This window comes from Vigna umbellata, unplaced genomic scaffold, assembly GCF_029865625.1.
Source record: "Vigna umbellata cultivar VRB3 unplaced genomic scaffold, Vumbellata_1.0 scaffold_805, whole genome shotgun sequence".
Taxonomy (NCBI): domain Eukaryota; kingdom Viridiplantae; phylum Streptophyta; class Magnoliopsida; order Fabales; family Fabaceae; genus Vigna; species Vigna umbellata.
The window spans coordinates 1-24,612 of NW_028274570.1; the positions used below are offsets into that span (position 1 = coordinate 1).

General features: G+C 37.6%; 1 pseudogene; it reads right to left on the bottom strand.

Moving 5' to 3' along the window:
- Window positions 1-599: 599 nt before the first annotated feature.
- On the bottom strand, window positions 600-1,212 carry LOC148190534 (tyrosine-protein phosphatase RLPH2 pseudogene; annotated as a pseudogene).
- Window positions 1,213-24,612: the final 23,400 nt, after the last annotated feature.

Sequence of the window (24,612 nt, forward strand, 5' to 3'; positions counted from 1 at the left end):
ACCAATTCTATATCATATCCTTACAAAATCCAAACACCATGGCCTTAAAATTTGTTGATGGATCTTGGTAACACCCTAAGACATTGGCTATGGAAATATCTTAGGCACGATTAAAATCTGTCTTTCCAAATCAATCAATTCTTTTGTCACCAAAATATTTGAGTTTCATATAGTTATCCTATAAGTAATAAAGAATCATTCTAAATATAATGTTTGCACCTGATAATAAATCGTATCTGTCAAACACCTTTAGTTTTAGAAGTAAACTTACCATGCATGATTACTTATGTTCGAATAACAAGTTATCTAATATGCAGTTATATTAAATTCCAACTTTTAAAATAATTATTAAAAAACTAACCAATACATGATAACCGATTTTTATTTGTAACCATTATAAGAGCTTGAGTCATTCCTACAAAACTTCAGTTCTTTGAGCTGGTATTCTCAGAGCAAGGGTATGTAATCTATAATTGATATCAGTTTGAAGAAAAACTTTGAGAAAATAAAATTAGTTTTACGGTATCATACAAATTGTATGTGATTTAAGCTCATAGTGTATGTAGTGTGTGGTCATTAAAACTTAAAATCTTTTTCTTTCAATGTAAGTAATGAGTAAATTGAATTGGCAGGAAAGGAAAAAGAAGACGAAAACAATCAGTGGGCAAAGCCAAGAACAAGAGAGGCGAACCAGCGGAACCATGGGGAACTCCATAGGATTCAAAGGTTGGCCTAGCGTCGTAAATTGATCCTTGATACTCCGTCTCCTTGACAGTGTTATACTTAACCTTTATCTTACCACTCCACCTTCGACCTTGCAGGTGCATATTCTCGAACCCCTCACCACCGAACCACCCTTCACGATCCTCGCTCGCCGAGTACTCCTTCCACCCATCCGAGAACGGCGACCCGTCAGGAGGTGGCGGCAGGAGGTGAAGGAAGGCGGCGAAGGCCAGGTCATGGTTGCCGGAAAGGAAGACGTGCTTCTGCCGCGGGTAACGGGAGGGCAATGCCACGAGGAAATCGATGACGAGGCGGGTGTCGGGACCGCGGTCGCAGTAGTCGCGAGGAAGATTACGGTGGCAGTTTCGAATTCGGATCGTTCGATGCTGCGTTCGAGGTTCAACCATAGATTTTCAGCTTCGTTACGAAGCCGTGGATGTCGCCTACGCAGATTACGAGCCTGGGTTTTGGGTTTGGAGGCTCTGACATTGGTGCGATTTCTAGGATTTGGTTGGTTCCAAGGGTTCTACTTGGTCGCTTCAGTTTTGAAGAATTTGATTTATGCACGTGTCTTAAGCTAGAGGAGGGAATTCGGATTCCTAATGCATCACACATTCTACGGTAGTTATGGTTTTTATGGATCATTGCTTTTTATTTTCAAAAGCTTGAGAAATAACGTGGTTCTTACGATTTTAGTACATAATTTTGTTAAAGAAACACATTATATTTTATTCCGATATCGTTTAGATCATAGGATGTAGACAGTGGCGGATTAATTTAAAGTTTAATAAAACTGATTTAATTTGCGATTCCAATTTGTAGTTTAATTAGTTCTGAATTGCACTATTTATATTTTCCATTAAAACAAATGGCAAATACCCAAAATAGCAGTTAACAAGGATTGGATTAGGATTTGGAGACTTACTCTCTGCACCTTTCATTTGCTATTTTTATCCTTCATTTATTAAAGTTTACATTAATAATGATTTAATGATGTTCTAACAATCAATAACCTTTAAACCTATTTTATAAACCCTATATGTACTTATTTTCCATTTCTTCATTATTGAGTGTCATTTTTTTACTGTTTTCATTTTTTCACTGGTTTTTTTAAGCTTGTAGTGGTCATTGTTATCCACATTAGTGGTGGTCGTGCGTGTTGTGTGGTTCTTGAAAGAAAAAGTGGTGAAAGAGATTCACACATTTGAAAGAGATTGAGGAGATTACTAGATATAATCTTAAACACTCTAACTAGTGTTGGAACTACGGTTAAGGATGCATCAGCGTTGACGTCGGTTATGTATTGTTGCACTTCGAAGTTCCATAGCTCTCAACCAAACTTCGAAGTTTGGTTAAGAGTAGGCTCATTTCCAACTTCGGTGTACAGTCTGCATATTTCAAATTTCGCTTTCTCTGTTATTTTATTTTTCTAATATTTGTTATTTTATGTAGGCTTATATGTTTACTTAGTTCCCATGTTAGGAGGTAATTTCTGTTTAGTACCGGTTTTAAAAATGTAGACATTTGGTACCTATGTTTTGAAATTTGTATCAATTCAGTCCTATCCGTTATGTTGTAAGGAACGGCGTTAAATGTTAAATGATGTGGCAAATAACTTATCTAACGTGGCAAAAGATAATTTTAAACCAAAGGCAGTATGAAATTATATTTCATTACAATAAATTAAAGGCTAACGTGTTTGCCCTAAGACATTGATGTCTAAGGAGCTTAGGTGAAGGAGCTGAGGTGAAAGAGGTGAACTGAGGTCTGGTGGCCTTCGTTGTTTGGTTGGTGTGAGGTGGGTGCCCTATGTTGAGGAACTATTGTTGTTGTCTTCTGAGGTGAAGGAGGTCGCTGAGGTGGGGTGCCCTTCGTTGTTTCCTTCGTGTGAGGTGGGTGCCCTATCGCTGTTGTCTTCTCTGATTGTGGTTCATTTTTGGGGTTTGGGGTTGTTTTGTTGGTGTGGACGAAACATTATTGAGTCACGACGACGCAATGTTGATAACAGTTGAAAAAATGTTATTTTCATGCTTAAAATTGATACTAAAAGCAACCTTTATACTTAGAAACTAGCTTGAAATCATGCTTTTCTTCATATTTTCATAAATAAGAGAGCTGGATAGGTTTATGCTTGATTTCAGTGTTTTTGTGCAGGTTTTAAGGTGAATTTGGTGAAAGAAGTGAAGAAGGAGAGATATGGAATCAGAAAAGACATCAAAAAGTGCAAAAAGAGAAGCCGAAGTCACTGCTCAGCGGCAGTTTACCACTGAGCGGCACTCAGGAGCTCACGGGAGGACCGCTGAGGGGCAAAATGGCCGTTGAGGGGAAGAAACGTGACACGCACTTACCGCTGAGCGGCACTTTAATGGGCTTGGAACTAATTTTCTGTAATTTACGAATAATATATAAGCTTTAGGGTTTCCTAGGGTTTGTATCTTTGGCTGGAACGAAGTAAACACTCTCTCTTCCACCCCTTTGAAGGAGGATCTTGGATGCTGAGGCTTCCTCTTCACCTTTTTAGGGTTTTATCTTTCATTCTTTCATTGTAATTCATCTAGGTTCACCATGAATATGGTGAACTAAACTCTGTATGTTTGTTGGGGAATCAATGTAATCTTTTGAAGCTCTCATATATGGAATCTGTTTTTACATCTTTTAATTAAGACTTATGCTTTCTTTCATCATTAGTTAGGGTTTTTCCTCTTTGCTTAATGCTTGCATTGTTTAACTCATTCGATGCATGATTATTGGTTTTGTCGATACGAGCGCGTACGGGGAAGTCTAGATCCGGGGAATTTCTCCCAATATGATATTGGTTGTCGTTAAGCTCCTGCACTTATGAACTGATCATTAGGAATGCTAGGAATTGTATGAACTCGTGATTAGGGAGAAGCCTTCTTGAAAGGTACTTTAGAGAGTGGCATTAACAATGATGATTTGAATGTTGAATTCCTAAAATATATGAGAGTGGATAAGATGAAATTGACCCCCATCAACATATTCATACATATATTTCATTGAAAGTGTTTATCTTTTGCTTTTTGCCATTGATCAAAACTTCATGCATACATATTTAATTTTCGTCTTTTGCATATAAAAATCTAAATATTTTGTCTTTAAGTCTTAGCTAATCAAGAAACCACACAACTAAACTAGGCCGTGAGTCCTTTGGGAAGAATGATACTTGGTCTCACCAAGTTTATTACTTGAACGATTCGGTCACACTTGCCGATTGAAAAACAAGTTTGTGACATCATATTTTGGTGTTCATAAATTTGTCCATCAAGTTTTTGGCGCCGTTGCCGGGGACTCGTGGTTTAACTGGTTAATTTGTGTGATTATTGATTATCTTTGACTTTAATTTTGAATTTCTGTTTTTATTTTCTGTTTTGATATTTTTGGTTTTTATTTTATTTTATTTTATTTTATTTTATTTTCTGTTTTCTGTTTTTATCTTCTCCTATATCTTTTTGTGCTAACCAAATCTTTTCTAGGGTTTTGTGCTCTTGTGTATGCAGGAGGCAATTCGAACTAGGAGCAAGAAAACAACAGAACCTCTGCTTGAAGGATTAGAAGAGAGTAGACGGAGGAGAAGAATCCGAACATCTAGAGAACTTTTCCCTCCTCCGGAAACTTTGTTGCAACCATCAGCACAAGGTTCTGACAATAGCACAGGAAATATGGAGAATAATAATGTTAGAAGAACTCTTGCTGATTACACCAATATAGCTGGACCTCAGCACTTTAACAGCATAGCTAGACCTAGAGCCAATGCAGCCAATATGGAGGTCAAACCAGCACTGATCCAACTGGTGAAAAGCAATCAATTTAATGGGTTATCTCATGAAAGCCCATATGAGCACCTTACTACATTCAATGAAATTTGCAACACAGTCAAAATTAATGGGGTGCCAGATGAAGCGATCAAACTTAGTTTGTTTCCTTTCTCATTGGGAGGCAATGCTAAGCTTTGGTTGAATTCTTTCCCAGAAGGAAGTTTCACAGAGTGGGAAGCAGTAGTAACAAAGTTTTTAAAAAAGTACTTTCCACAATCAAAGGTGACAAAAGGCAAGCAAGAGATATCTTCATTTAAGCAGGGCATGGAAGAATCACTGGGGCATGCATGGGATAGATACAAAAGTCTGCTAAGAAAAACACCCACGCATGGCTTTGGAGAACAGGAAGTAGTCTTAACTTTCCTTGGAGGTCTCGGTTCACAAACCAAGATGATGCTTGACGCCTCAGCAGGAGGAAATATCAAATGGAAAACTCCAGAGGAAGCTATAAAAATCATTGACAACATGGCTACTAGTGATAATGAGCTGCACAGTGAGAGAGGAGCTCCTATGCAACAAAAAGGGGTTCTCCAATTACAGACACATGATGCCTTGCTAGCTCAAAATAAAATTCTAACTCAACAGCTGGAAACTCTGACGAAAACTCTTGCACAATTACCTAAAGAGTTGAAAACTGCTGCACAGGTACAAACCCAGTTGTGCGAATTATGTGGAGGTGACCATATCAATGGTCAATGTGCCTTTCCAGTTGAAGCTGTAGAGGACGTTAATTTTATGGCCAATCAATTTCCATACCGTCAAGGGAATTACAATCAAGGGTGGAAACCACACCCAAGCATTGGTCTAGGACAAACTGGGCAAGCTAGTCAATATAATAAGCAGCAGCAGCAACCAACCTTTTGGCAACAGTTATCTATGCTTAATGAAAAATCAACAAGGTTGGAAGAAACTCTTCAGCAATTCATACAGAAAACTGAATCTTCTCAAAAGAGCACTGAAGCTGCTATAAAGAATTTGGAGATTCAAATGGGTCAGATTACCAAGCAATTGGAAGAAACACCAAATAGAAATTTTGGGGCTAATACTGAGGTTAACCCCAGAGAAGAGTGCAAGGTGGTAAAGAGTGTGAATGAAGAGACAATTGAGTTAGAAGAAGGAGAAACAGAAGAAAGAAGAGACATAGAGAGCAACAGTACTTTTCCTTTTCCAATCCATCAAGGGAAACAAATGGACTTCACAGAATTATTCAGAATGTTGGATAATGATGCACCTTGGGAGCAGATTCTACAGAAAATCACAGTTTACACAAAATCTGATGAGAACATCTCTACAAAGAAAAGACGTAGAGGTGATGAAGCAAAGAAATGTATAACTGTTAAGAAAGAGTCATTCCCTCCTAAAGCATCAGATCCAGGCAGTTTTTCTATCCCTTGTACCATAGGGAAGAAAAAGGTAAAGAAAGCTCTCCTTGATTTAGGTTCAAGTGTTAACTTGATACCTTATTCTTTACTGGAGCAAATCGGCAATGTTAAAGTGAAACCTGCAAAGGTTAAAATAGTAATGGCCGATGGATCTTCAAAGGAGCCATGTGGGATTGTAGAGGACATTATAGTTTGTGTTGGCAAACTTCAGTTCTTGGCAGACTTTGTGGTGATGAAGATGGAGACAGAGAAGATACCTATCATACTTGGAAGACCGTTTATGAAAACGGCCAGGGCTATCATTGATGTAAATGAAGGTATAGTGGTGCTCCAGGACAGAGAGGAGAGAGTGGTGGTAGACGTCTTCAAAGATGAGACGCAAGCAAAGGAGGAAGAGGCTAGTTATAAAGCTGCATTTCGAGATGCACCCATGACTAGCCATAAAGATGAAAATCTCAAGGTTGCAGGTAACCATTGTTTGTTGTTTCAGGTACCCAAGGAAGAAGAGATTGGAAGAGGAGAAGAAATTCCTAGTGACTGGGAGAAAAGAAAACTCCAACTTGGCACACCTGTAAGAATCAAGAACAAGTTGTGGGTTGTGAAGGGCTTTAAAGAGAAGGAGATGATAGAGATAGAGTCTCCATATTCTAGAAGGACAAAAACAGTTCAAAGAAAACAGCTGAGGAGTTGGTGGAATGACAACATCAACTATAAAGAAGATGGAACTTGAATTTTATTGGGTCAAGCTAATGACGTTAAAAGAGCGCTTGCTGGGAGGCAACCCAGTGGATTTAAAGACTTTTGATTTGGTTTTGTAATTTTTAATTTGTGAACATTATTTTTGTAATTATTTTGTTGGAGATAGCATCTACTGAAGGATGCTAGGTGGTTAAGTATCTACTGAAGGATACTATGTTTGCAACACCTGCTGATGGGTGGTGGTAAGAAAATTTAACACCTACTGAAGGGTGTTGGTGGATTTTGGGTCAGGCTCGTGTCGTTAAACAAGCGCTACCTGGGAGGCAACCCAGTTGATTGATTGTTTTTGTTTGTTTATTTTAGTTAGGGTTTGCATAAGCATTTTAAACATTGAATTGCAGGGAACCAATGAGAGGCATGTATGGGAGGCACGTAGGTTAAGAAAAGAAGGAGAAGAGCACATCACGAAAGTGCCGCTGAGCGATAATTTACCGCTGAGCAGTACTCTCGCAGAATGGGCTTTAGTTCCCCTTAGCGGGACCCGAGCCCATTAGGGTATTTTTAAACCCTAAGCTGCGCACTTGCGCACACTTTCAGATTTTTCTCTGCACAAACACCCTCACATACCTTCTCCAAGGTTTTCCACATATTTTCACTCTTTCCTCTTAAGAAAATTTATCTTCCACTCACTTGTTCACTAGTGTGTCATCAAAGTTTGGGGTTGGAAGAGAGCATTCTAGCTTGGAAGCATTCTTATTGCATCTAGTATCTCCACCCAAGTAAGTAAAATGCATTTTGTTCATTCTAGGGTTCTTGAATTTGAATGTGATTGTCAAAGCATAAATATTTAGGGGTTTTGATTTCTATGCATGATTTGATGATATATTTGATGTTTGAACCGATTAAACTGCATGATTATGAACTGGAAAACTGAAAATTGCATTTGGGTGGAGTTAGGACAGCTTTAAAACAAGATTTTCAAAAATCTGCAGAGTTACCCTGAGCGGCACTCTGCCAGATTTGGTTTTTCTGAATTTTTGCGTGTTGGAATGTGGCACTGGTGGCGCTGAGGGGAAATCCTGGCCCTCAGCGGTGGTTTAGCTTCGAAAGGAGTTGTGTTCTGTGTTTTACTAATGATTAACATCATGTTCTGTGGTTTTGTATTTGTGTTTTGAATGTAGGAATGACATCCTCTTCAGGAAAAAGATTGAAAACCATGGCAACCAAGAGAAAGGAAAAGGAACCAGAGCAACCCCAATCTAGCAGGTTCCTCTCTAGGAAACATGAGAAGCACTTTAGGGTGGTTCAGGATAGGAGACTTCTGATGGAGAGAAAGGTTGGAATGATACCTAACTTTGCTCCTCAATTTGGAGAGCAAGTGTTAGGGAATGACTGGGGAAAGCTAGCCACTTATCCTGCACCTGCCAACATAGCTGTGGTAAAGGAATTTTACACCAATGCAAAGAAGATTGGTGATTATCCAGCTGAGAATTATTTGGGCTATGTTAGAGGCCATGCTATCAGGTATGATCCTGATTCTATCAATAACTTCCTGGACACTGTGTGGGCTGGTGAGCAATGCCAGTTTGCTCTTTGCGTGGAGGAAGGTGCTGATTATGAGGATATGGAGAGAGTACTGTGTATACCTGGAGGACACTTCCAAAGGAATCGATCTGGCTCAGTGGTTAACATTAGGAGGACAGATTTGACTCCTCTTGCAAAGTATTGGATGGCGTTTTCTCATGCCAACATTCAGCCATGTTCACATGTGTCAGATATTACTCTCAGCAGGGCACTATTCATCTACTGTGCTATCAGAAATTTAAATGTTAATATTGGGCAGGTGATAGCTGATGAAATTAGTGTATGTGTTAACACCTCAAACAACAAAACACCACTAGGACATCCTTCTTTGATCACTCACCTTTGCAAGCTAGCTGGGGTGGACACTTCTGTTCCACCATTTGAGAGGCCAAGAAAAGCTATTGATGAGGCCTATTACAGACAGTACTGTGGAGGTGAGGATGCAGCTCAGCCAGTTCCACCACGCCAGGCTCGTAGAGAGAGAGGGCCAACACAGAGCCAGACATCTGTTGATACACATGAAGCAGAACCATTGCAGATGAGGGACATGTATATGTCTCTTATAGGTGCTCAGTTGCAGTCCATTCACAGAGGGCAGGTGGCCACTGCTGAGATGATTGTGGGGATGTATGATACACCTCCAGCCCACAAGTGGACTATGGATGAATTCCATAATGTGGTAGTTTGGCCAGAAGAACCAGTGCATGGAGGAGGAGCTGGAGCAGCTGAAGCTTCATCTAGAGAGATGGAAGAAGATGAAGCTGATGATGATGATGCATTTGAAGATGAAGAAGATGAGGAGGAAGAGGAAGATACAGAGGATAGCTCAGACTGATGAGGAGTTGAGATAGCATTTATTGATAAATGTTATCATATGATTATGCTTTTGTGGTTTAAGTCTTCTGAACCTATTTGTTTTTGTTTTTAGATTAGGGTTTGATGTACTTTATTGAACACCTGTTTTGTTATGATGGTTTGCTCTTAACTGTGATTGTGTGATAAGTAATGCTGAATGATGCTTATGATTGATTGATGTTGAGATGATGTGCACATTAAAATGCTTATACAGGTGATTCACAAGCTTTGTGAACAAATGCAAGATATCATGATTGTGATTGTGAAATTAAGCAGGATGTGTATGTCAAATGTGAATGAGCTTATATGTGAGGTTTTCAGCTCCAGAGTTGTTATTGTTGAATGCTATTACTTTGAAAGCATGAATGATTTTGCCCAGGTTTTTCTATGATTGAATCAATTGCTTGTTTTACATCATATGATCAAGGCCGTTTGTTGGAAACCTTTTTATTGGCCAAATTCGTAAAATTAGCCTACTAAAAGATAACACTTTGTGTTCTATCCTTTTGAACCCTTAGCCTTGAACATACACTAAAACCCTTAATTGAAAATCTTTACCTTGAGTTAAGTAGAAGGTCTTGTGTGATATTATTAAATGATCAAGTTTGGGGTTGTTGGGAAAACATGAAAAAGGAAAAGCATTGAGCTAAGAGCTAAAAAGTAAGAATATGCAAAGAAAAAGAAAAGAAAAGAAAAAGAAGCAAAGCTCCATGCAAAGGCAAAAGAAAGTTGGGAATGAATAAGATGATTGTGTTGTGATGATTCTCTTAACTCAAGGATTTTGTGATCCAGAAAAACCAATTTTCTTGTTAGCCCAGCCACATTATAAGCCATTGAAAAGTCCTTGTGATGATGCATGCTTGTAAATGTTTTTGATTGTGGTAAAATGAAAGGCAAAGTTGATTCAGGTGACATTGTGATAGTAGAGTGAATGAGTGATTACCTTTTATGCACTTGTGTGTTGAGTGAAATACTTTACCTAGTGAGGAAATATTCCATTAGCACATGAACATCCATGCTCAATTGATTGATCATTCATGAAAAATAGCAATTGTTGGAATTTAAATGACTTTGTGAACACTAAAGCATGTGCACATCTTGATTGAAATCTTGATCATAAGTTTGATTGATGTTTTTACTTATCTTGAAAAGAAGATTTTTGAATGAAGTGAACCATCATATGAATTGGTTGAAGATGGAGTTACATCTTGTTTGCTTGAGGACAAGCAAAGTTCTAAGTTTGGGGTTGTGATAACAGTTGAAAAACTGTTATTTTCATGCTTAAAAATGATACTAAAAGCAACCTTTATACTTAGAAACTAGCTTGAAATCATGCTTTTCTTCATATTTTCAGAAATAAGAGAGTTGGACAGGTTTATGCTTGATTTCAGTGTTTTTGTGCAGGTTTTAAGGTGAATTTGGTGAAAGAAGTGAAGAAGGAGAGATATGGAATCAGAAAAGACATCAAAAAGTGCAAAAAGAGAAGCCGAAGTCACTGCTCAGCGGCAGTTTACCACTGAGCGGCACTCAGGAGCTCACGGGAGGACCGCTGAGGGGCAAAATGGCCGTTGAGGGGAAGAAACGTGACACGCACTTACCGCTGAGCGGCACTTTAATGGGCTTGGAACTAATTTTCTGTAATTTACGAATAATATATAAGCTTTAGGGTTTCCTAGGGTTTGTATCTTTGGCTGGAACGAAGTAAACACTCTCTCTTCCACCCCTTTGAAGGAGGATCTTGGATGCTGAGGCTTCCTCTTCACCTTTTTAGGGTTTTATCTTTCATTCTTTCATTGTAATTCATCTAGGTTCACCATGAATATGGTGAACTAAACTCTGTATGTTTGTTGGGGAATCAATGTAATCTTTTGAAGCTCTCATATATGGAATCTGTTTTTACATCTTTTAATTAAGACTTATGCTTTCTTTCATCATTAGTTAGGGTTTTTCCTCTTTGCTTAATGCTTGCATTGTTTAACTCATTCGATGCATGATTATTGGTTTTGTCGATACGGGCGCGTACGGGGAAGTCTAGATCCGGGGAATTTCTCCCAATATGATATTGCTTGTCGTTAAGCTCCTGCACTTATGAACTGATCATTAGGAATGCTAGGAATTGTATGAACTCGTGATTAGGGAGAAGCCTTCTTGAAAGGTACTTTAGAAAGTGGCATTAACAGTGATGATTTGAATGTTGAATTCCTAAAATATATGAGAGTGGATAAGATGAAATTGACCCCCAACAACATATTCATACATATATTTCATTGAAAGTGTTTATCTTTTGCTTTTTGCCATTGATCAAAACTTCATGCATACATATTTAATTTTCGTCTTTTGCATATAAAAATCTAAATATTTTGTCTTTAAGTCTTAGCTAATCAAGAAACCACACAACTAAACTAGGCCGTGAGTCCTTTGGGAAGAACGATACTTGGTCTCACCAAGTTTATTACTTGAACGATTCGGTCACACTTGCCGATTGAAAAACAAGTTTGTGACATCATATTTTGGTGTTCATAAATTTGTCCATCAAAAATCAATGAATCATTGTTCGTCTTGCTCACGGGGGAGCTCTCGTGATGCTTCATCAAGAGGAATGCTTGGCAGCCAAATATGCTATTGTGGAGAGCTTGTCGTATTGAGAGTCGCAAAAACTGCTAAGAACGAAGGCAAGCCTTTTTGGGGCTGCCCTAATTACAAGGTTTCTTCCCTTCGTTATGTTTTTATTTTGGGATACATTTATTTGGTTTTTGCTGAGATGATTTTGGTTGGATGTTTTGTACAGCGGAGTCGAAATGAAGAAGTGTGAGGATGTAATTTCTTCAAATGGGCTAGTGAAGATAATGTTGATGAAAGGGATACTACAATTGGGTGGCAAAGGAGAAAGATTATTAATTTGGAAAAATCACTTTTGGTTTGTCAGAGAAGGGAAAAGGTCTTAATCTGGATGTTATGTTTGATGAGGTTGATTATTATCGTCTTTGTATGTGTTATGTTTTAATTTTGTTGAATTGTTGTATCAGTCACATTTTGTGATGAAGAAGTTAGTTAAATTGTAATGTTTCTTTGACACTAAATATGAATGAGAATCTAGTTGTAATGAGATTGTGCTTGTAATGCCATTGTATTTAATTAAGAAGTTGGTTATATTCAAATGTTTGTTAGGTCAAGTGTAATTTTCAGAGATGCCAATGAAATAAAGTTTGAAATCAGAGAAGCTAAATTAATATGTCTATCAGAATACATTAAATATAATAAAGTTTGAAATCAGTGATGCAAAATGAATATGGCTACCGCAATTACAAAAAATATAAACAAGTTTCAAATCATAGAAGCCAAATTAATATTTCTATGACAATAGAATATGACAGAACCCAAAATGTTAATCCAAGGTCGAAAATACTTCACAGAACATCACATATCATCCAAAATAGTTCAGATATCATCCAAAATGTAAATGTTGTTAAGTGCAAAATACATGACAGAAAGCAACACTGTTTAAAGTCAAAGTACATGTCCAAAATAGAACAAAGATGTACTTAATGTTTGAAAGTAGAACAATCTAAAGTGGTGTTGTGATTTCATTAGTCTGGGGTTCTTGAGTAATCTGACTTGCTTGAGTTGGGTGTGGTGTACGTTCTTCATTTTGTTGTTGACTTGCTTGAGAAGGGTGTGGGTGTTGTTGTTGTTGACTTCCTTGTGGGCAATTAGTTCTTTTATGCCCAAGTTGTCTACATATGGAACATCTTTGATAACAGTTGAAAAATTGTTATTTTCATGCATAAAATTGATACTAAAAGCAACCTTTAACACTTAGAAACTAGCTTGAAATCATGCTTTTGGGTATATTTTTAGAAATAAGAGAGCTGGACAGGTTTATGCTTGATTTTAGTGTTTTATGCAGGTTTTAAGGTGAATTTGGTGAAAGAAGTGAAGAAGGATAGAGATGGAATCAGAAAAGACATCAAAAAAGTGCAAAAGGAGAAGCCGCAACTACCGCTGAGCGGCACTCAGGCAGTCACGTTGGCTCCGCTGAGGGGTGAAAAGACCGCTGAGGGGAGAAAAACAACTCACGCACTTACCGTTGAGCGGCACTATTTTGGGCTTGGGCCTAATTTTCTGTAATTTTAGAATAGTATATAAGCTTTAGGAAGTCCTACGGTTTGTATCTTTGGCAGAGACGAAGCAAACACTCTCTTTTCCACCCTTTGAAGGAAGATCTTGGATGCTCAGGCTACCTCCTCCTCTTTCTAGGGTTCTATCTTTCATTCTTTCATTATTGTTCATCTAGTTTCACCATGAATATGGTGAACTAAACCTTGTATTGTTGTTGGGGAATCAATGTAGTCTTGTGAAACTCTCATATATGGAATTTGTGTTTTAACGTCTTATATTAAGATATATGCTTTCTTTCATCTTTAGTTAGGGTTTTTCCTCTTTGCTTATTGCTTGCTTTGTTTAACTCATTCATTGCCATGATTATTGATTTTGTCGATATGGGAACGTACGGGGAAATCTAGATCCGGGGAATTTCTCCCAATAGCATATTGGTTGCCTTTAAGCTCCTGCACTTTAGAACTAATTACTAGAAATGCTAGGAATTGTATGAACTCTTAATTAAGGATAGGCCTTCTTGCAAGGTGATTTAGAGAGTGGCATTAGCATTGATGAAAAGAATGATGAATTCCTAAAAGTATATGAGAGTGGATAAGATGAAATTGATAACCCTAACAACATACTCATCCATTTAATTCATTGAAGTGTTTGTATTCTGTTTTTCTCCATTGATCAAATTCATGCATACATATTTAATTATTGTCTCTTGCATTAAAACCTACAATGAATTTGTTCTTAAGTCTTAAATAATCAACAAATCATATAGCTAAACTAGGCCGTGAGTCCTTTGGGAGAACGATACTTGGTCTTACCGAGTTTATTACTTGATACGATTCGGTCACACTTGCCGATTGTTAAACAAGTTTGTGGCGCCGTTTTTCGGTGTTCATAAATTTGTCATCAAGTTTTTGGCGCTGTTGCCGGAGACTCGTGGTTTAACTAGTTCATTTGTGTGATTATTGATTATCTTTGACTTGAATTTTGAATTTTGAATTTTGAATTTCTGTTTTTATTTTTATTTTATTTTTATTTTATTTAGTTTTTATTTTATTTTATTTTATTTTCTGTTTTTATTTTTCTGTTTTTATTTTTTCTGTTTTTATTTTATCTTCTTATCTCTTATCTTATATCTTCTTTTATATCTTTTTGTGCTAACCAATTTTTCTAGGGTTATGTTTTCTTGTGTATGCAGGAAGCAATCCGAACTAGGAGCAAGAAAACTGCAGAACCTCTTCTTGAAGGTTTAGACGAGAGTAGACGGAGGAGAAGAATCCGTACATCTAGAGAACTTTTTCCTCCTCCGGAAACTCTGTTACAACCATCACCACAAGGTTCTGAACATAGCACTGAAAATATGGAGAATAATAATGCTAGAAGAACTCTTGTAGATTACACAAATATAGCTGGACCTCAACACTTTAACAGCATAGCACGACCAAGGGTCAATGCAGTCAACATGGAGGTTAAGCCAGCATTAATTCAACTGGTGAAGAGTAATCAATTTAATGGGTTGTCTCACGAAAGCCCATATGAGCACCTCACAACTTTTAATGAGATCTGCAACACGGTGAAAATAAATGGGGTGCCGGATGAAGCAATCAAACTTAGCTTATTTCCATTCTCACTAGGAGGCAACGCTAAGCTTTGGTTAAATTCTTTTCCAGAAGAAAGCTTTACAGAGTGGGAAGCAGTGATGACCAAGTTCCTAAACAAATACTTTCCACAATCAAAAGTAAATAAAGGAAAGCAAGAGATTTCATCATTCAGGCAAGGCATGGAGGAATCACTGGGGCATGCATGGGATAGGTATAAAAGCTTATTAAGAAAGACACCCACGCATGGCTTTGATGATGTGCAAGTAGTCCTAATCTTCCTTGGAGGTCTTGGTTCACAAACCAAGATGATGCTTGACGCCTTAGCAGGAGGAAATATCAAATGGAAAACTCCAGAGGAAGCTACAGAAATCATTGACAATATGGCTACTAGTGACAATGAGCTCAACAGTGAAAGAGGAGCTCCTATACAACAAAACAGAGTTTTACAGTTACAAACCCATGATGCCTTGCTGGCACAAAACAAGATACTAACTCAACAACTGGAGACTCTTACAAAAACACTTGCACAACTGCCAAAAGAGTTAAAGACTGTTGCACAGGCTCAATCACAGTTGTGTGAATTATGTGGAGGTGACCATATCAATGGTCAATGCGCTTTTCCAGTAGAAGCATTAGAGGATGTAAACTTCATGGCCAATCAATACCGTCAAGGGAATTTTAATCAAGGGTGGAAACCACACCCAAGCATTGGTCACGGACAAACTGGGCAAGCTGGACAAACTGGGCAATACAATAAGCAACAGCAACAACCAACCTTATGGCAACAGATTGCTATACTTAATGAAAGGTCAATAAGGATGGAAGAAACTCTTCATCAGTTCATACAGAAAACTGAGTCTACTCAAAAGAGCACTGAAGCTACTATTAAGAATTGGGAGACTCAAATGGGTCAGATTACCAAGCAGTTGGAAGAGAGGCCAAATAAAAATTTTGGGGCTAATACTGAGGTTAACCCCAGGGAAGAATGCAAAGTCGTGGAGAGTACAAATGATGAGAGTTAAGTTAGAAAACAAAGAAAAAGAAAAAGAAGAGAGAGAAAAGAGAGAAAAAGAAAAAGAAGAGAGAGAAAAAGAAAAAGAAGAGAGAGAAAAAGAAAAAGAAGAGAGAAAAGAGAAAGGAGAGAGAAGAGAGATAGAGAGTAATGATATTTTTCCTTTTCCAATAAATCAAGAGAAGCAATTTGATTTTACAGAATTATTCAAGATGGTGGACAATGATGTACCTTGGAATCAGATATTACAACAAATTGCAGTTTATACTAAATCTGAAGAAGAAGTCTCTACAAACAAAAGACGTAGAGATGATGATACAAAGAAGTATAAAGCTGTTAAAAAGGATCCATTCCCTCTAAAGGCAAAAGATCCAGGAGGTTTCTCCATTCCATGCACAATAGGGAAAAAAAGGATAAACAAGGCCTTACTCGATTTAGGATCAAGTGTTAACTTGATACCTTATTCTTTACTGGAGTAGATCGGTGATGTTGATGTGAAGCCTGTAAAAGTTAACTTAGTAATGGTAGATGGATCTTCAAAGGAACCCTGTGGAATAGCAGAAGATATTATAGTTTGTGTGGGCAAACTCCAGTTCTTGGTAGACTTTGTGGTGATGGAGATGGAGACTGAAAAGATACTCATTATTCTTGGAAGACCATTTATGAAAACGGCCAAAGCTATCATTGATGTGAACAAAGGTATAGTGGTGCTCCAAGACAGAGAAGAGAGAGTTGTTGTAGATATCTTCAAAGAAGAGAGGCAGATGCAGGAGGAAGAAGCTAGTCATAAAGCTGCATTTCAAGATGTACTCATAACTAGCTCTCAAGATAAAAAGCCCACGGTTAAAGGTAAACATTGTTTATTGTTTCAAGTACCGGAAAAAGAAAAGATTGGAAGAGGAAGGAAAGTTCCTGATGACTGGATGAAAGAACAACTCCAACTGGGTACACCTGTGAGATTCAAAAACAAGTTGTGGGTTGTGAAAGGCTATAAAGAAAAGGAGATGATAGAAATAGAGTCTACATATTCTAGAAGAGTCAAAAAAGTACACCGGAAGCAGTTGAGGAGTTGGTGGAATATGGACATCAACCAGGAAGAAGGAACTTGAACTTTATTGGGTCAGGCTAATGACGTTAAAAGAGCGCTTGCTGGGAGGCAACCCAGTGATTTAAGAACTTTTAATTTTTGGTTTGGTGATGTAATTTTGAACTTTTGGGTATTTTTGTTTTTGTTATAATTTTGTTACAGAGATATAGCATCTACTGAAGGATGCTAGGTGGTTAAGTATCCACTGAAGGATACTAGGTTTGTTACATCTACTGATGGATGTTGGTAAGAAAGTTTTGCACCTACTGATGGGTGCTGGTGGATGTTGGGTCAGGCTCGTGACGTTAAACAAGCGCTACCTGGGAGGCAACCCAGTTGATTGATTATATTTTTGTTTGTTCTGCTGTAGTTGCATAATAGGATTTTGCATGAGTAATCTGAGCATGTTATTGCAGGGAGTAAGTGAGAGGCATGGGTAGGAGGCACCTAGGTTAAGCTAGGAAGAAGAAGAGCACTTCCCAAAAGTGCCGCTGAGCGGTAGTGTCGCAGACTGGGCTTAGGTTGCCCCTAAGCGGAACCCGAGCCCATTAGGGTATTTTTATACCCTGAGTTGCGCCTTAGTTTATCTATTTTCAGATTCTTCTCTGCACACACACTCCTAAACACTTTTCCAAAGGTTCTCTACATTTTCCTTTCATTACTCTTTAGAAAATCTCCCTTCCACTCACTGTCTCACTAGTTTTCCATCTAAGTTTGGGGTTGGGAGAGAGCATCATTATTGGGGCTGAGTTTTTCAAAGCACTAGAGCAGGATTTGTTTTATCATTCACTTTTGTTTTTAGAATAGGGTTTGATGTACTCAATTGGAAATTTTCTCTGTTATGATGGTTTGCTTATGATTGTGATTGTTTGATAAGTAATGCTTGATGATGCTGTGATATGGATTGATGTTGAGATGTACATTATACAGGTGATTCACAAGCTTTGTGAACAAATGCATGATATTATGATTGTGATTGTGATATTAAGCAGGATGTTTATGTCAAATATGAATGAGCTTATATGTGAGGTTTTGAGCTTCAGAGTTTTTATTGAATGCTATTACTTTGGAAGCATGAATGACTTTGCCCAGGTTTTCTATGCTTGAATCAATTGCTTGTTTGCATCATATGATCAAGGCCATTTGTTGGTAACCCTTTTTATTAGCCAAATTGATAAATTTAGCCCACTAAAAGAGAACACTATGTGTTCTATCCTTTGAACCCTTAGCCTTGAACATGATTTGGAAACCATTGTTGAAAAGCTTTACCTTGAGTTAAGTAGAAAATATTTTGTGGTATTGATAAATGTTCAAGTTTGGGGTTGTTGTAAAATAGAAAGGGAAATTGAAAGCATTGAGCATAGAGCTAAGAATAAGAATGTGAAAGGAAAAGAAAAGAAAAGAAAAAGCAAAGCTCAATGCAAAAGAAAGTTGGGAATAAATAAGAATGATTGTGTTGATATGATTCTCTTAACTCAAGGGTTTTGTGATCCAGAAAAACCAATTTTCTTGTTAGCCCAGCCACATTATAAGCCATTGAAAAAGTCCTTGTGATGATGCATTCTTGTGAATTTATTTGATTGTGGTTAAATGAAAGGCAAACACAATTCATGTGACATTGTGATAGTAGAGTGAATGAGTGATTACCTCCTATACACTTGTGTTTGAGTGAAACACTTTACCTAGTGAGGAAATATTCATTGAGCACATGAACATCCATGTTTAGTTGATTGATCATTCATGAAAAATAACATTTGTTGGATATTAAGTAACTTTGTGAACACCAAAGCATGTACACGTCTTGACTGAAATCTTTGTCATGAGTTTGATTGAAGTCTTTACTTATCTTGAAAAGAAGATTTTTGAATGAGTGAACCATTATAAGGATTGGTAGAAGATTGAGTTACATCTTGTTTGCTTGAAGACAAGCAAAGTTCTAAGTTTGGGGTTGTGATAACAGTTGAAAAACTGTTATTTTCATGCTTAAAATTGATACTAAAAGCAACCTATAACACTTAGAAACTAGCTTGAAATCATGCTTTTGGGTATATTTTTAGAAATAAGAGAGCTGGACAGGTTTATGCTTGATTTTAGTGTTTTATGCAGGTTTTAAGGTGAATTTGGTGAAAGAAGTGAAGAAGGATAGAGATGGAATCAGAAAAGACATCAAAAAGTGCAAAAGGAGAAGCCGCAACTGCCGCTCAGCGGCAGTTTACCGCTGAGCGGCACTCAGGCAGTCACGTTGGCTCCGCTGAGGGGTGAAAAGGCCGCTGAGGGGAGAAAAACAACTCACGCACTTACCGCTGAGCGGCACTATTTTGGGCTTGGGCCTAATTTTCTGTAATTTTAGAATAGTATATAAGCTTTAGGAAGTCCTAGGGTTTGTATCTTTGGCAGAGACGAAGCAAACACTCTCTTTTCCACCCTTTGAAGGAAGATCTTGGATGCTCAGGCTACCTCCTCCTCTTTCTAGGGTTCTATCTTTCATTCTTTCATTATTGTTCATCTAGTTTCACCATGAATATGGTGAACTAAACCTTGTATTGTTGTTGGGGAATCAATGTAGTCTTGTGAAACTCTCATATATGGAATTTGTGTTTTAACGTCTTATATTAAGATATATGCTTTCTTTCATCTTTAGTTAGGGTTTTTCCTCTTTGCTTATTGCTTGCTTTGTTTAACTCATTCATTGCCATGATTATTGATTTTGTCGATACAGGAACGTACGGGGAAATCTAGATCCGGGGAATTTCTCCCAATAGAATATTGGTTGCCTTTAAGCTCCTGCACTTTAGAACTAATTACTAGGAATGCTAGGAATTGTATGAACTTGTAATTAAGGATATGCCTTCTTGCAAGGTGATTTAGAGAGTGGCATTAGCATTGATGAAAAGAATGATGAATTCCTAAAAGTATATGAGAGTGGATAAGATGAAATTGATAATCCCAACAACATACTCATCCATTTAATTCATTGAAGTGTTTGTATTTGTTTTTCTCCATTGATCAAATTCATGCATACATATTTAATTGATGTCTCTTGCATTAAAACCTACAATCAATTTGTTCTTAAGTCTTAAATAATCAACAAATCATATAGCTAAACTAGGCCGTGAGTCCTTTGGGAGAACGATACTTGGTCTTACCGAGTTTATTACTTGATACGATTCAGTCACACTTGCCGATTGTTAAACAAGTTTGTGGCGCCGTTTTTCAGTGTTCATAAATTTGTCATCAATCTCTTAGGGATTCCTTTTTGTCCAAGTTGTGTATCATCCTTTTTTTGGTCTCAACTCTCGAGCCTTCTTTTCTTTCTTGGTCTACCTGGCAAGACCCGTTTTGGTGGAGGAAAAATATCAGGATTTGAAGTCCTTTGCCATAGATGAGGTCCATTGATAGGGAAAATGATTGGAATGTTTGTTTCTTCATACGTGGAGGTTCTGAACCAGTGCGGGATGAACTCTTTGGATTTATGTTCAAAAACCTCATTGTTGTGATTGCATGACAGCAAGGAATTCCTGATACACTCCACTTTTTGCAGCTACAGTCTCTTTTGTCTACATCAACGACTCACCTATGTTGGATGTATGGCAGATCTCAAATATTTGCATCCCTGACCAACTGCAAAATCATAAACAATGAATGTTAAATGGAAACAGTATAAACAACAATAGTAAAGGAAATCAGTAGTTGTCATACTTTAGTATCCAATATTTTTTCTTCTGTAACTCTTTTTGTATCCTTTTTGAATTTTGGGGGAAATGAGACCTTGAAATCTACTTATCTTCTCTCTATTGGATGCCCACCTTTTCATCAAGTATATTGATAACAGTTGAAAAACTGTTATTTTCATGCTTAAAATTGATACTAAAAGCAACCTTTAACACTTAGAAACTAGCTTGAAATCATGTTTTTATTTATATTTTTGGAAATAAGAGAGTTGGACTGGTTTATGCTTGATTTCAGTGTTTTATGCAAGTTTTAAGGTGAATTTGATGAAAGAAGTGAAGAAGGATAGAGATGGAATCAGAAAAGAACTCAAAAAGTGCAAAAGAAGAGAAGTCGCAAGTATCAGTCAACGCCAGTTTACCGCTAAGTAGCACTAATAAACTCTCGTTGGCTCCGCTGAGGGGTGAAAATGCCGTTGAGAGGAAGAATCAACTCACGCACTTACCGTTGAGCGGTAGTTTACCGCTGAGCGGCACTATTTTGGGCTTAGGCCCACTTTTCTGTAATATTTCGAATAGTATATAAGCTTTAGGACTTCCTAGAGTTTGTATCTTTAGTTGGGAGAAGATGCAAAACACACTTTTCACCCCTTGGGGGTAGAATTGGAGATGGTGACGACTCTCCTCTTCTCTTTCTAGGGTTTTTCTATCTCTTCCATTCTTTCATTATTGTTCATCTAGTTTCACCATGAATATGGTCAACTAAACTTTGTATTGTTGTTGGGGAATCAATGTAATCTTTTGAAACTCTCATATATGGAATTTTGTGTTTAAACATCATATTTATGATACATGTTTTCTTTCATCATTAGTTAGGGTTTTTCCTCTTTGCTCAAAGCATGCATTGTTTAACTCATTCGATGTCATGATTATTGATTTTGTCGATATGGACACATACGGGGAAATCTAGATCCGGGGAAATTCTCCCAATAGCATATTTCCTAGACATAGGGATATTAGGGTTGGTTGCCTTTAAGCTTCTGTGCTTCAGAATTAATTATTAGGGATGCTAGGAATTGTATGAACTCGTAATTAAGGATAGGCTTTCTTCGCAAGGTAATTTAGAAAGTGGCATTAACATTGATGAAAAGAATGATGAATTCCTAAAATATATGGAAGTGGATAAGATGAAATTGATTACCCCAACAACATACTCATCCATATAATTCGTTCAGTGTTTGTGTTCTCTTTTCCATTGATCAAAACTCATGCATACATGTTTACTTATTGTCTTTTGCATTTGAAATCTCAAGAATTTGTTCACAAGTCTTAAATAATCAAGAAATCATATAACTAACTAGGCCGTGAGTCCTTTGGCAGAACGATACTTGGTCTTACCGAGTTTATTACTTGATACAATTCGGTCACACTTGCCGAGGGTTAAACAAGTTTTTGGCGCCGTTTTTCGGTGTTCATAAATTTGTCATCAGTCCACCCGAGGCAAAAGATTTTGTAAAGCTGGCAAAAGTCCCTATCACAGTAAAGAAAGAAAGTATGAGTCTTAAATTTCCATCGTCATCAAAGTTATAAATAAAAGTTACACATTTACTTACTTTCTGTTGATCTGATACAAATGTACACCTTGAACAAAAGCCCCCACCTCCAAGATCATCAATTAACCATTCTAAAAACCAAGTCCATGTTTCCTTATTCTCTACTTCAACAACAACATATGCTAACGGACACATCTAGTCATTGCCATCTCTTCCAACAGCAGTTAAAAGTTCACCTCCATATTTCCCTTTTAAGAAACAGTCCTCCAAATGTATAATAGGCCTACAACATACAAAGTTGTCCTTACATGCTTTGAAACACACATACATTCTCTTGAATGTGGCCTTATCCTTAGTTGGTTCTACATTAACTTTAATTGTTGAGTCAGGGTTTGATCTGAGTAACTCGTGTGCATAATCAAATAGTCTTTCATATTGTTGTTCAAAACAACCATCAATGTTGGCGAATGCCATTGCTTTTGCCCTACTTGTTGTAGACCTAGACACACCAATGTTATACTTTTTACAAAATTTATTGTGCAGGTTTTTCACATTAATATCCGGATTTTCTTTCATGCTCTTCTCTAACCTCCCACTTAACCTTTTAGAGGTAACTAAACCAATTTTGAATTCCCTACTGCATGTATGACTGTCTACAATTTTCCTTAACTCCCATGTACGTTGGCTACTCCTATATCCACAATATGCATACCATGGACATTTCCCTTGTGAACCAATACATTTGATGCATATTCTTCTCTTGTCATTCTTAGAAATCTTCAACTTCCTACCGTTTATGTACTCCATAAGTTCTAATTGCATCAGTGAAATCTTTTTTTTCAGGGAAGTATGTTCCCAGTTGCCATTTATATTCTTTCATACTAACTTGCTCTAAGAAGATCCAAAATCTCCATATTGGGTTGTTTCATTATTTGAGTCATCACTTAAATAAATACTGCCACAACTACCAGATTCCCACTCATTATCAGATAATCCCCTGGCCTATACATACTTATTTGGAGTAGGACATCCACTTCATGTACCCACTTCAACAAACAAACTACCTTCGTATTGCTCTTATTCGGGTTCTTCATCTCCTTGCACTATAACATCCACCAAATCATCTTCATTGACAAAAGCGTCTTCATCAAAACCTACCCAACTACTAACATCAAACTCATCTTGTACATCCCATACACCACCACCAGCATCATCATGCCTATCCGCTACACCACCACAAACATCATCCTCAGCATCCCCTACACCACCACCAATGATATCATCCTCACCATCCCCTACAGCATCCCCTAAACCACCCTCTACACCACCACCAATGATATCATCCTCACCATCCCATTCATAACAAACACCATCATCATCTTCACCATCCTCACCAACGTCATCGACTTCAGGAACTTTATCTCCATCCTCAGCAACTTCTTCTTCACTCCCATCTTCATCAACTTTATGTTCACCATGTTCATCCAGTTTACCTTCAACATCCTCACCAACGTCATGGACCTGATGTTCATCATGTTCACCAACTTCAACAACTTTATCTCCATCCTCACCAACTTCTTGTTCACCATCCTCACCAATTCCTTCTTCACCACCATTCTCACCAACCTCATCACTTTTATGTTCACCAACATTACCAACTTGACCTCCTCCATCTTCACCAACTTCTTCTTCATCCTCTTCACAAACTTTATCTTTACCATCTTCACAAACTTTACCTCCATCGTCCTAACCAACCTCATCATCATGATCTTCACCTTCACCATGATATTCCAACATTTGAATATAATCTGGTTCGGACACCATGTGAACCACAAACAAATGAGCTTGACCATTCAATATCGCAATGTTGACCACATGCATTGCACATATGTCATCACTTAACAATTCCAACCTAGCTTCTAATACAGAACCACCCAGGGAATACCACACCTCCTTAACATTTCTATATCCCATCTCCTTCAGTATGGACAAGATTTCAAAATAACTCCATATGTCTGTGTCAACCATCAAGGTACTGGTAGAACCTCCATGGTATCTAAATGACCCATCATTCACACATTTACCCCCATGGTGAAACACCACCTCAACATCAGGGTCTGACATTTTCTTTAATTGTCAACTATTATATGCCTATATAAAAGTAAGTGTCAGACTACATATGGAACAGCTTAATGACCTTCACATGCATCTACTATCATTATTTAATGACCTTCACATGCATCTACATTATAAAGATGCCACATTTTTAACAATTATTAAACGTGTAGGCATACAAACTTAATCACACGCAATCATTGTTTCACCTACAACATTCCATTTTGTCTTAATGCTTAAATAAATATGCAAGAACCACACAATAAACAACAACCACACATTCAACAATACCAAAGCGAAAACAGTATGCACTAAAGGTACACAAAACAGTACGCACTCATGGGGGACCAAAAACATACAAACAGTAGGCATAAGAAAACGACA